The following is a 13,530-nucleotide window of genomic DNA, read 5'->3' on the forward strand; positions in this document are numbered from 1 at the left end:
TAATATAAAACAATTATTATACAATTAAACTTTAAAAAATAGATAAGGTGCACTTGTTTTAATATAAATGTGCAATACTGTAATGTGAACGTAAAAACTAACAATCCATTGTTAAAAAAAATGGAATATATGTATTTATTTGTAATGTAGATGGAATATAAGAAAAAAAATATGATTCATATGGGATTTGAACCATCAGATCAACCGTGCCATTTCTATATTTTTTTAATAAAAAAAATATGTAAAATATATGTGAGATTTCATTGAAAGAATGTATGTCTTTCACGAATATAATATCTTACAAAGACATCTTATTATGATGTGTTTTTTATGTCGGTTTCAGTAATTTTTTGGGTTTTATATATTGAATGTGATTCATATGAATGAATTAAAAGTAGGCCAATACAAATATATACTTTTATTAAAATTAAATTTTAATACTCAATTTATACTTAATACTTATAATTAATAATAATGAAATGGTGTAAGGTTCTTTGAAGTAAATTTGCACCGATCAATTAATCATTACTCACTTGAGCATAGGGGCGTACTTTTGCCTCAATTTCTCCTTTGATATAAAAACGCCAACTTTTAAAAATCTTGTGTGATAAGGTGACTGAAAAAGCCAACGATGCTTTTACATGAGATTTTATATATACTCTTTTGTGTTAATTATACGTTTTTCAGTAACACAAAATCCAGTGTAAAAACGATTTTTCTAAGCACAATAAAAAGCCTATGTTTTTATCATATAATATATGCAAGTTTATTATCATTTTAATAATATATATTCTGAGAAAATATTTTATCATAATTTATATTATACTCTCAGATGACATTTTATATAATGTATTTAAATGTAATTAATTTATGCAGATATTGTCCTAGTTTTCAAATATAACTTTAATATAATACAAAAGGGTTATTCTTCTCATATCTATTTTATAAAACATATGTTATGAATTGTATTTTTATTTATAACAAAAACAAAAATTTAGTAATATATATGTATTATAAATGGCTTAAGAATTAATACGTGTTATTTTATATTAATTATATATTATGACAATCCAGGGTTTAAATTATATATTTATTACTTGGTATATTTTTGCCAGCATATATATTTTTGTAAAATGCTTTTACTTTTTGTTCGTCGCAAATATTTTTGCACCTGTACCCTCGGGAAAAATCCTTTTATTGTCGTTTTTATATGACATTTTTCCACGTTCGTGCTAAAAATACAATATTGTGTATGTGCACATGGATTTGATTGACGTTAAAATAACCCGAGTGATATTTATTATATTTAACGCATACTATGTTATACATTGACATATATATGGATTTAATCGATAGCCATCGAAAATGTGATTTACTACGTATTTTTATTTATTATATAAATCGAACAAATCGTGAGATATATTATATAATTTACCAGAATATATAAATCATTCATTTTCGTAATCCTAGAACAATGTTGTCCGGAATTAATCACTGTTTAGAAAAAATACAAATTAAAACGGATTTTGAATTAAGACTTTACGAGTTTGAGAAAGCCTTAGACTAGGGTTCAGGTTGTGGGTGGGGTTAGGAAATTAAAATATGAAATAAATAGCTTGTTTTTTTATCATTGCTAACGTTCGTGACGATCGGAGATTCGAATGGATTAGATAATGCTTCGGTGCATTTACAAGCTGATGAAATGTAGTATCTGGGATTTTAAGTGCCTCATTAGAGTTTTTCCGATTATCGATGTCTGATTTTTTTTAAATTAGCCTTTATAAATGCTACATAGTTAAGTCTATGTGTATTTTTAGACTTTATTTACTTTTGCTAATAAATTATAAAAATAAGAAAAAAATATAGTTTATTGATTTTTCGCAATAAAGATAAAATTTCACTCTTTAATATATTGTTAGATAAACTGGTGGTAATTATATGATATGTAGACGAGTGTTCTTCGAATTTATCTCTGCCACTCATGATGAATTCTAACTTAATTTAATTTTTAATAATAAAATAAAAGAAACGAATTTATTATATCATACTTAAAAGTACAAACTTTTATCAATTATATAATACATTAGAGGTACAAAAACATTTTAAAAGTCTCTAGTGTATTTTTTATAACACAAGTATCGATAGAAGATGGTGGAATTTAGAAGAATATCATAGGGAGTTTATTGGAAAATTAATAAGAGTTAGAATAAAATAAAAAATATAAGTTAAGTTAGTTTTACACGAAAAATTTTTTTTTGTCGCATTTAGATTCTGCAGCAAAGAACACATTTGAATTATTGTGTAGTACAATAGATAGACTAGGTCTTATATTTAAAATTAAAATTTCTCAATTTTCTACCCCCACGTTCTTTTAAAAGTAGGATTTTTGTTTGAAATTCTTAATCAATTATAACACATGCCACAAAAAGATTAAAAATTGAAAAAAATCCAAAAAATCGCTTGCCTTTAATTTTATTAGTTTTATTTTAATGTTTCAAATTATTTAATTTACATATAATAGTAAAATTTGTTAAAATTGAAAATAAAAATATATTTTACTTTTGTTGAATAGAAGGAACTATTCAACAAACTTTTGTGCCTGTGATTTAAGTGGTAAAAAAGTTATTAATATCTTAAAATTACATATAATTTTAATAAAAAACAGTCGTAAGAACTTTCGAAATTAACATTGCACTTTAGCAACTCTTAGCTGGCCATACACGCGCGGGCATGTCCGACGGAATTTTCCGTCGCGGGTGCCTGGCGGATAAATCCGTCCGTATGTGGTGAGAAAATATACAGATTTGTCTGTCCGCTGTCCATGCTCAAAACGAACGGATCGGACACTTTTTGTATGTCCATTCTTAAAAAAATTCTGAAAAACAATGAAGGCTAAAAATAAAAAGTATAAGTGTATAAAAAATGGGTTTATTCAATCTGACGAAATTGTCAAAGTTGACTATTTAATATTTTTTATTATTTTACGTAGCAATGTGCCATTATAGGGCACTAGCTTCTTTTAACCCTTCAAACACCAGTGAAATTTTAGTGAGTCACCTGTTATTTCTCCTCACATAAATTTACTGATAAATAAAGTTAGTTCAATAACATTAAATAATAAGAAAATATATATAAATAATTCGGTAACTTGATTGAAATAGTAATTTGTTAAAAAATAATTTACAAGTAATTCAATGGTGAGTGTGGTTAAGGTCCGAACGGCTAAGGGCGGAGCCCTGGCGGTTTGCCTTAATGCACTTACACTATTATCACATTAATTTTTATGGGGAACAAAAATCTACGCCTCTCTCAAATAGTTTAGACATTAATAGAATATACAAAAAAAATAGCATGTGGTGTTTACTTAAAACAAGTAGAAAGTGAGAAAGTAGTTTGCATTTGTTTATGACCTTTTTATTTTATATGTGTCTAATGGCTTTGTTAAAAGACATTTTTTTTTACAAATAACTTTGTTATTTAATGCATGGTGTGCCGTTTCATTGTTTTTAGTGCTATAATGGCTGTAGTTTATGATTCAAATTTTTCAAGGTTTTTAAAATTTCATTAAAAAATTTTACGGTAAATTTTTTTGGCAAATAATTTGTATATATTTTAAATAATTATTTCGTTACATTATTAATATTAAACTAGTCGTATTATCACTTTATTTTTACTAATATTTCTGTAGCAAAAATTGAACATTTTATACCAGAATAATATAGTAAGTTTCAGTTAAAAAATATGCGTGTTAGATTGTCTTTTATTAGCACTAGAAATCCAGTTATTTTACCATACATCCAATTTTTTATAAACGAGTCTGTTTTAATCAATGATTTATGGTTTTATTTTTAATTTATTTCAGCTATAAAGTTGGTGTTTTTTTGATCCATGAACATTATATTGTATACACATTACTTTTTTAACATAAACAATGCATACAGTGAAAATAAACAGCTCATCGCAACGTTCTGTTTTCTGTCTCATTTCTAAACTTCAAAATTATAATTTTATTACAATTTTTAATATAACTTCTAAAAATACATATCATATATAGTAACGTATATACATATATAATATTTTATCTCATTTTAATAGGTTTTCACGCTTATGTTTAATATCAACCGCAACAATTGCGCAAAGTATTAAATTTTAAATTATGACTCCATCAAGTCGAGTTATAAAAGTATAGCGTAATATCAAGTGTGTATAATATAAAATATCATAACTCGTTTATCGTACGAGTGAAAAATAATATAATAATTTTATACAATACTCGTATGTACTATGTATGTGATGATGCATCGTATTACGTATAATACGAAATAAAGTTTCAGGCGAGCTTATCGCAAAACACAGGATACCCATTGAGGAACCTTAAAATGGAACAGGGACCTCTTGTTTTTTATGGACGGCGTTAAAAAAAGACCTTTTTTCCGAAAGAGAGAAATATATAATACAAAGTGAAGCGGGAAAAAAGTCACGGTTAGTTACGAGGTCGAGATAACGTTATGTTATTGTCACGTGAGTAGTTTATTGTGGTACTATTTGAAGTGTGATAATTTCACGATGTGTTTATTTTGGGCAATATTTCAAAAGTCAATCCTTTAACGGCACTTTGTCTGTTTGCTGAAAATGTCCTCAGCTGAGACCGTTTTCTCTCGGACGTACAGTGGGTCACATTTATATAATTTACTATATATAAATATATATTTATATAAAAAAAGGTATTGAATTTATATTGAATAAAAAATGGAAGAATAGAGAGTCATAATTGGATGTCAGATAACATAAGTGCGTATACGTACTAAGCTAAAATCCTGACAATCTAGTCCGTTCATTTGGGACGAACATTCAATCAATATAATATAAAATTATTATATTAATTTCAATATCTTATTATAAAATGATAATACAGTATGGATTTTTTTTAAAACAAAAAAGATGCTGGAACTCAAGCATTTTAATAAAGAAAATTATATTGAAATAAAATTGCATTTAAATTTAATTTTAAGCAGCTTTTCCTATGCAACAAACCGCATAAAAAAATATTAAAAATATATCTGCTTTTGAAATATAACTAAATGAGTCATATTTTTTTACCGGTGAAAGATTCTGGATTTTGTAAATATTTATTTAATGACATCAATGTCTGTTTTTTTCAATCTTAATAATTCTCTTCAGTTCCCCGTTGTAATTTTGAGCTTAGCTCAAAATTGATATTTTCCAATTGTTTTAACATATAAATTTAGGTTCATTTGGCTGTCAATAATAATCGTGACACAATTGGCTATGACAGCTGTTGCTACTTTACAAAAACAAAATAAAAAAACCGTTTGGATTATCGTAAAATAAAAAAAGCTCTAAATCGTTTTGTATTCTGCCGATCTCCATGCGTAATTTCTTCTTATCGGAGCGGATTTTTAGATCACCAAAGCAAAAATAATGCCGCCGGCCGGTTAGAGTAATAGAAAAATTCGCAAGTCATTCAAATACTTTCGATCTTCCGAGAAAGTATGCATTTTTTTAAACATCTATCTCGAACACATTCGGATAGGTGTATTTTTTTATTAATTATCCAAAAATAAGTATTAAAAATTTGTAAGCAATTTTTCGTCATTCTCAGAACCCTAATACAATCTTTCAAGAAGTGTGCATATATTAGGCATATATTAGACATAAACCCACCTTTAATTATTCAGTGTTATAAAAAATCAGTGGTTGTAAATCTTTTTAAATATTCGTACAAATTAAATTTTATATAATAAAAAATAATTTATAAAATTTGTTGATAAATGAGAATTCTCGATTTGATATTTTTCTTAAAATATAATTTTCGATGAAAAACACTAGTAATAAGTGTGAGATACAGCGACGTCAGTTGGGGAGGGCAGGTGGGGGCATCTCTCCCTTTCTTGAATTTGGCCAGAAAAATGCATGTCATTTGATAAGATGCTATGAATCTTAATAAAATCAAAATGTTAAATAAATGTGCTTGTTTTTTTTAATTTTTGGATTGCGCCTCCTTTTGAAAAAAGCGGGGAGGACTTAAAAAAAAATTAAAAAATACAGTATCCCGAAAATATTTTTTAAAACACATAATTTCAGTAAAATCAAATCAGAATATATTTTCGCCGGTAGATATATAAATATATAGTAGTTTTAGAAGTGAAAATTTACATATTTAATCAGGGAAGTTATATTTACATTAGCGTAGTCCAAATACATTTTCACCAGTAGAAATATATGTCTATTAGTGAAAATATAATTTAATCGATAGGCACTGGTGAAATTATATGTTGCTTTATAATGTATATAGAACTCAAATTGACAGTCGCAAAACGTCTATTTGATGTTCAAACCCAAACCTAACCTAATGAAAGTGCAAAAATTAATTATAGTTTTAGAAATGTTATTAGGTCAAATCTAAAATACAAGCTAAGCTAACTCATCTCTCATGAGAAAATAAGCGGAGCAAAAAGTACAGACAGACGTCGCATCTCTCTTATTATCCCATAGTAATTCTGCATTTGAATGTTACACTATGTTTTAATATATATATTACAAACTTTAGTGATATTTCTATTGATTTCTGATATGAAAGTATTGGTCAATGTGTATTTAAACCGAATTTTTCTCAATATGTGGGCGCAAAAACAATTATCACTTCTCAGAAGTCAAAAATTCACGTCAAAAGCAATAAAATCGTGTCGGCGCCGTCGCAGTGGGAACGCTCGGTAACGAGCGTTCCCACTGCGACGGCGACGGCATGATTTTATTGCTTTTGACGTGGATTTTTGACTTCTGAGAAGGGATAATTGTTTTTTGCGCTCTCCTATGGGGCTAAATTCGGTTTAGATGTGCTTCATTTGATTCTCACTCATTGAAAATCGTAATATTGTTAAAAATGGCATTATTTAAATTGTAGCTTGTTAACTTATGACGTCATATTTACGTATTAATTAAGAAATAACAAGCTACGCAAATTGTCAATCGGTTTTTAAACAGTAAAAGTACCGTAAAAAAGGTGCCGGTACGCCGTTCCACCGCGTTACATAACAAAAAAGCCCTGGAAATAAGTATTGTATGTATTTTACCATTGTGTCGATTTTTTACGACATTCGGTCATAATTTTACAAGTCGGCAATTTATTTACGACACATAATAAAACGCAAAGATTATTTCTCAGTAAATAATAATGAACTTTAGCTTTTTAATACAAAGTGCAGTTAATTATTTTCAGGTCTATATTTAGAAGCCGATTTAAAATCTTTTGCTTCGTTCTAATTCTTTTTATAGTAATTTTTGTAATATTTTTGCACAACTGGTAAAATACCAATCGGCCTGTAGAATGCAATATCATCTGGTTATTTATCTGGTTTTACTAAAATTATAATTTGAGCAACCTTTCATTGGGTTGAAAATTATAGTTTAATCCAATTACTGAGTTGAATAGGATGGTCATTCATCTAATGCCTTTCACCACTTTGCTAATTAGGTCACATTTCAATGTCCTTTTAGTGTTTATATATTTTTTATTACGTATTTTACTTATTTTATAAAAAAAATTAAATTGTTTTCCTATCTGAAAAAGTGCATTAAATTTAATTATCACAATTCTGTCTTTCTTGGAAAATGATCTAAATTTGTGAAGAAAGTAATTGCCGAAAGTTTCAGCTTTTTCTATATCGCCTCTGACCCATTTTCCGTTAATAAATCTGATTGGGGGAGTAAATTGGTGAGGGTCTCTTTGATACTATTTTATGGATTCTATAGCAGTAAGGCCTTAAAGATATTCTTGGATTGCCTTGTTCTTTTCTTTGCGTATTTATTTGATTAGTCTTTGTCGTGAGGTGATCGCATATTTTGCCATTTTTTCTAAGCCTAAATTCTTAATATTTTCTTGAACATTTTTAGTTTTCCAAATATGAGGCGCTCTTCATGCTGCATCTTGTATATTTTTATACAAGATGCAGCATGAACGATACGATTTTTTTTATGTTTATGTTTTTCATACATGTAACTTTTATTTAATTAATATATATTTGCTAACATTTTGTGTTTTTATTATTTTATCAAAATTTTAGACAGACTATGTTACATATAATCTAAAATTTCTATATTAAATTTATATATTTAAAATTAACTAATAACAGTTTGTGATAGTTACTTTAACTTATACTTATTTAAATTATCTATTTTAAACAGCGTTAACGAGAATAATATTCCACATCTTTCAGCCGTAAATAAATAGTGTTTTTCCGCATCAAAGCCTTCATTGTAGGAACTCATCCATCTTAGAGCAAAGTCAATAAATCTAGATATTTTATAAACGATAAACACGAATCCGCCATTTGATTACGATAACCTATGCTGATACGAAGCCATAACAAAAACAACTATTAGGAAGCTAATAAAAAGCAATTTATTGCAAATATGAAGAATACCATAAGGTACTAACATAAACAAATTATAATACTTACACACACCTCTATTTTTATTGTATTAAACAAACACCGTTTGATGTGGTAATATATGTTTTTTACTGCTATCTTCCGACACGTTCAGCCTGTTTATAATTTAGCGTAAACATATTGGGAAGCACTAGTATATTTATTGACACATCTCCATCTCTCTCTATATGTTGTTTTTCACGCTTCCCAAAGCTTCAAAGTTAAAGTTGAGCCATGGGAACGATTCGGCTCGCTCGTATTCCGAATAACTGGCGTATTATACGCTTAATAATACTTTATTTATACTTATACCTACACGTGTTGGTTGCGGATGTACAATGATATCCTTTTATATAATACATACGCTGCGTGCTAATTGCTAAATATTCGCACAGTGATAATAATAATAATAACAACTACCCGATTCACAAACGTTTAATTTGGCTACTCGACGCACTGTGGCTTGCCTTATTATTTAAAAATATAAATAGTGTATTTATATTTTATTTAATTAAATATGGCAATTAAAAAACTTTTTTTTTAATTCAAAATAATAAATAAAAATAAGAGCAATTTTATGCACTGGGATAATAAAAATAATTTGTGTGAAACATATTTTTTTATCACGTCGGTGTCACCACTTTCGGGTTTTAATTACGTCGGAGTCACTACTTACGAATTTTGCAGCTTAACGCTTTCTTAAATTTTATAATGTCCCTAGAAAACCATTTAAAGTATATAATACCACCCGCGCGGTCTCGTTTCCTAAGCAAACATTGGTCGAACACACAGTAAATTTCGTCATATACAACGGTAAGGGATGCGTTCAGATTGTCGCACTCGCGTCTATTTGAATTCGCATATTTTTTGCGACATATGATTTTAAATAAAATCAATAAAAAGTATTTAAAATATTTTTATATAATATACAAGGATATATACTGTAATTACATAAATACAAAATCACATATGATATATTTTTCAATATTAATGTATTATTAACTTATCTTTTAACTAAGCCTAAATTATTATCTTCCTTAACTTTAAAGGAAATGTATTATCAAAAAATCCCAGCTTAACAAGTGGATTCAAAAAAACATCTACTTTGATTATGTATTATTTTCAATATTAAATAATTAGTCACAATATTGTATTAACCCATGTTTCTAAATTCTACATAAAATTTACGTATATTTTTTTGTATAAAAAAAGGCGACTAGCAATATGGACATAATCTTTAGCAGCATATGTATTTTTATAAGCAATGTTTATTTTCCCTATCGCGTAAGTCTTCCGGTTTATTAAATATTTTACAGTAATGTATATTTTTTCAGAAAATCAAATTAAAATATCAGGTAAAATCATATGTTAAATTAAAACATCATTTAAAATACTTACACTATAAAGTTTATTTTAGTGAATCGTATTATACAAATATTTTTATATCCAAAAATTTATATACTGTATAATATATAAATACACTTCTATAATACGGACGAATTTAAAAAAATATTTTAACCCTACTTTTATTATCATTATATTTTTTATTTGACTTCAAGTGAGTTACGTTTGTCTTTTTAATAGTTTTATTACAGCCGTACTTCATTTCCGTGTGAAAGAGATGCTGTATAATTTAAATATGAAATAATAAAATTTGATATATGTGCATGAAGATACTTTGTGATATAAAGTAACTGTATAGTATTTTTAATTCAAGGTATAATCTAAATTAAATATTAAAATCTTTTTATTTTTATTAACATTAATATTATTAGTACCGATATCATATTTTATTAACAGATTCTTTTTTTTTTAGAGAATAAAAAAACATTATACAACACTTTTAAAGATCCTCTTTAAAATTTGGACCACTCACAAAATTATTAATATAATTTAAATGCAAATACGAAATAATTACGCTAGCACTGAAATTAAGCTCACCGTGCGCTTCAAAGAAAGCTCTACTTTGCCAAGAAACTCGGCCTTAACCCTTATTTTATTCAATTAACGGATGAAATTTCACTTTTTTCCTTACATGTGTTACATAATACAAATTTATGTAACGGAGTATTTTGGCATTTTTTTCTCAACCAGCTCTTTCTAAGGTTCCGAATTTATCTCTGCCCCGATTCGAGCTTAGCGCACCTAGAGAAAAGGGTTATTTTCAATTATTCCTTAACGCAAAACTGTTTTCTTTTTGTGTATATATATTACTGTCTTTCATTTTACGCTCTAGTAGACCTCAAATATTGACGAAAAAAAACTCAACACGACAAACATAAATCACCTTTTTTAATGTACACATGTATACCTTGTCTAGCAGTTCTTTCTTTCCTTGAGCGTTATTTACTTTTAAAAATACAAAAGAAACAAATATATTATACTGCCTTGGATATTCTAGAGGAATATAATATTAATAAAAAGCATTATTTTATATCTGGTGCTGGAAAGAAAAAAGCTCAAATCTTAAAATATCAATTCTATGTTAAGCGAAATGCTGCCAAATATAAAAATAACAAGTCATACATTTTTTATTGTTGTTATTTCAAATATAACAAGTCATACAGTATTTATTTATCATTGTGTATTATATATAACCACATACATACATATATCACAAAGCAATGCATATAAAAATTATATGTAATATATAAAATACATGTAAGATTTTTGCGATTCATTTATAACATTGTTTTATTTTGATTTATTGCCTAATGGTGTGATTTTTACATCCAGTTAGACGCCATAAGTTTATTATACTAAAAAGTTTAATATCAGTATTGAAAGTTGGAGGTGAATTAGCGAGTTTTGCGAGTCTTCATTGTGGTTGTCGATGATTCGATTGGTGAGTGATTTTCGAGAGCGTGATCGAGGGATTGCCAGTGATATTTTATAACGATTCTTTTAAAGTCAATCGCATTTGTTTTGAGTCAAAAACTTTGTGATAATTGATGCTTTTCAAAAATCTGCGTGGCTATTGTGCAATTCTTGGTGTCTTACCGATCTCTAATGTTTACTATTGTAAGTTAGGACATTGTTGTTTTGATAAGTTTTGGACTAATATTCTAACGCATTAAAAATCTTAGTGTTTTTCAATCATGACTGAAAAATCAAAATGAGTGATTATTATATAGTTATATTTTCAATCGATCAACACAGTTGAGGTTTATCAAGATCTTCTCATTCTCACTTATAAATATCTGGATGATTAATTAAAAACTAGGTATTGAAAATTCTCTAAAAATGAAAAATAAATCATATGTATTAAAAATTATTAAATAAAATCTTTAAATTTATTTTAAGAGTACAAATAAATTGTTTATACATGTGATTAATTATTTGCAGTCCTTTCTTTACTTCTAATTATTAAAAATGACCCTTTGATCAATAAAAATTTTTAGTGACGATATAAAAAAACGCAAAAAAATATTAATTTATGCACAGTTCCAACAAGAGTTAATTTCTGGGTAACAGCTAAATTTAAATTATAAGTAGCGCAAGGTAGAAATTAAATCAGAATAATAATTTATTAAATATGAGATCTTACCTCAAACATTTTAAGATAAAATATTATGCAATATAAATATCAGTTAAATTTTAAGGCCCCTACCGTTAACATACATTATAATATAAGTATGTTTCTTTAAGTTAGAACATAATAGAATAAATGAGCGTTGACTTGAACTCTATTCAATTAAAAAGTAGAACATGTCTCTAGCACATATTAAATTAGTGTGTTGTAATCAATGGAAAAATAACATCAAAGTATTTTTTATTTAGTAAACATGCATATGAATGTAAAAGGCTTTACATTAAATCAAAAATAATACTTTATCGTATAAAGCTTATTTTTTTTAAAATACCGATATAATAAATTTCGTGTTTTTTATTCTCCGTTAAATTATTCACTAGAGTTTCCAAATATTCGCTATCTGCAAATAGAATTTCAATTATAAAATCATAATTTATATAGAATATAAAACTTCAGATCAAATTAATAAATAATAGAATTATGTGTGTAATAAATAAGCACATAAAATATTATATAGGACTAAATTTTAAATTGTTTTAAGCTTTAAATAACAACGAATTTTAAGTTTATATAAATACTACAACTTAGCTCAAAAAATATTACTATAAGTCACTTTAGACTGAGAGAATAAAAATACAATAAAGCTAACAAAAAAGTTCTTAACTACACAATATTATTTCGGAAATATAAATATTTTCTATATGAGAATATTTCTATAATTGAGTAACCCTTGATTTATTTATTATATGTTTTTTTTATAACACGACATACGTTAGCCCAATTCGTTGCAACTAGTGGTTCTTTATAAAAAATATTTATCGAGAAAAAACGTAATTCAAATCAGCAAATTTATAAATAATTTTTATTAAGCCTTATTTTGTTAAAAACTAAATTTGTATAAATATTTTTAAATGCTTTATAACCGCTGCATAAAATAGGTGAGTCCGTGCCAGATGCTTGAAAATATGTATGCTTTCCTAAAGCCTTTTATAAACATTGTTTACGATTTTTTTTACTACTCTAAGAACTATATGATTAATCATATAAAAATAAATAAATAGTGGCAAAGCATATTTTTTTATTATGAAATAATAATTTATTAAACCGCAAAATCTCTATATTTTATTATAAAATTATACAGATACACTTTTGTACATTCAGACTCAAAATCATATGTTTATATATGTTTTCATCTAATATCTTAAAACTGATTTTATTGTACGTTGTTTACGATTTTTTCGCATTTAACTGTCCGTTTCACCTCTAACAATAAACATACGCGATTTTACTATTAACACATATTATTTCAGTCCCAAGCAATTTTATACAGTTTTATTCACAAGCTAACAGCAAACAATCAACCGAAATTGTACCAAAGGTGAAAACTTGTTTAACTAAAGTCGTTTAATCTTATTTTCACGGCGCACTAGAAGTTTTCAAGGAAGGAGCAAATATTATTCTTTTAACGTAAACGCTTTTAACGTGGTAATTTGCTATTACAGGAACAGTTTATTCAAGACATTTTTATATGAAATCGTTTAGGGTGTT

This window comes from Plectrocnemia conspersa, unplaced genomic scaffold (assembly GCF_051122295.1).
Source record: "Plectrocnemia conspersa isolate PC_06_02 unplaced genomic scaffold, ASM5112229v1 ptg000003l, whole genome shotgun sequence".
NCBI lineage: Eukaryota > Metazoa > Arthropoda > Insecta > Trichoptera > Polycentropodidae > Plectrocnemia > Plectrocnemia conspersa.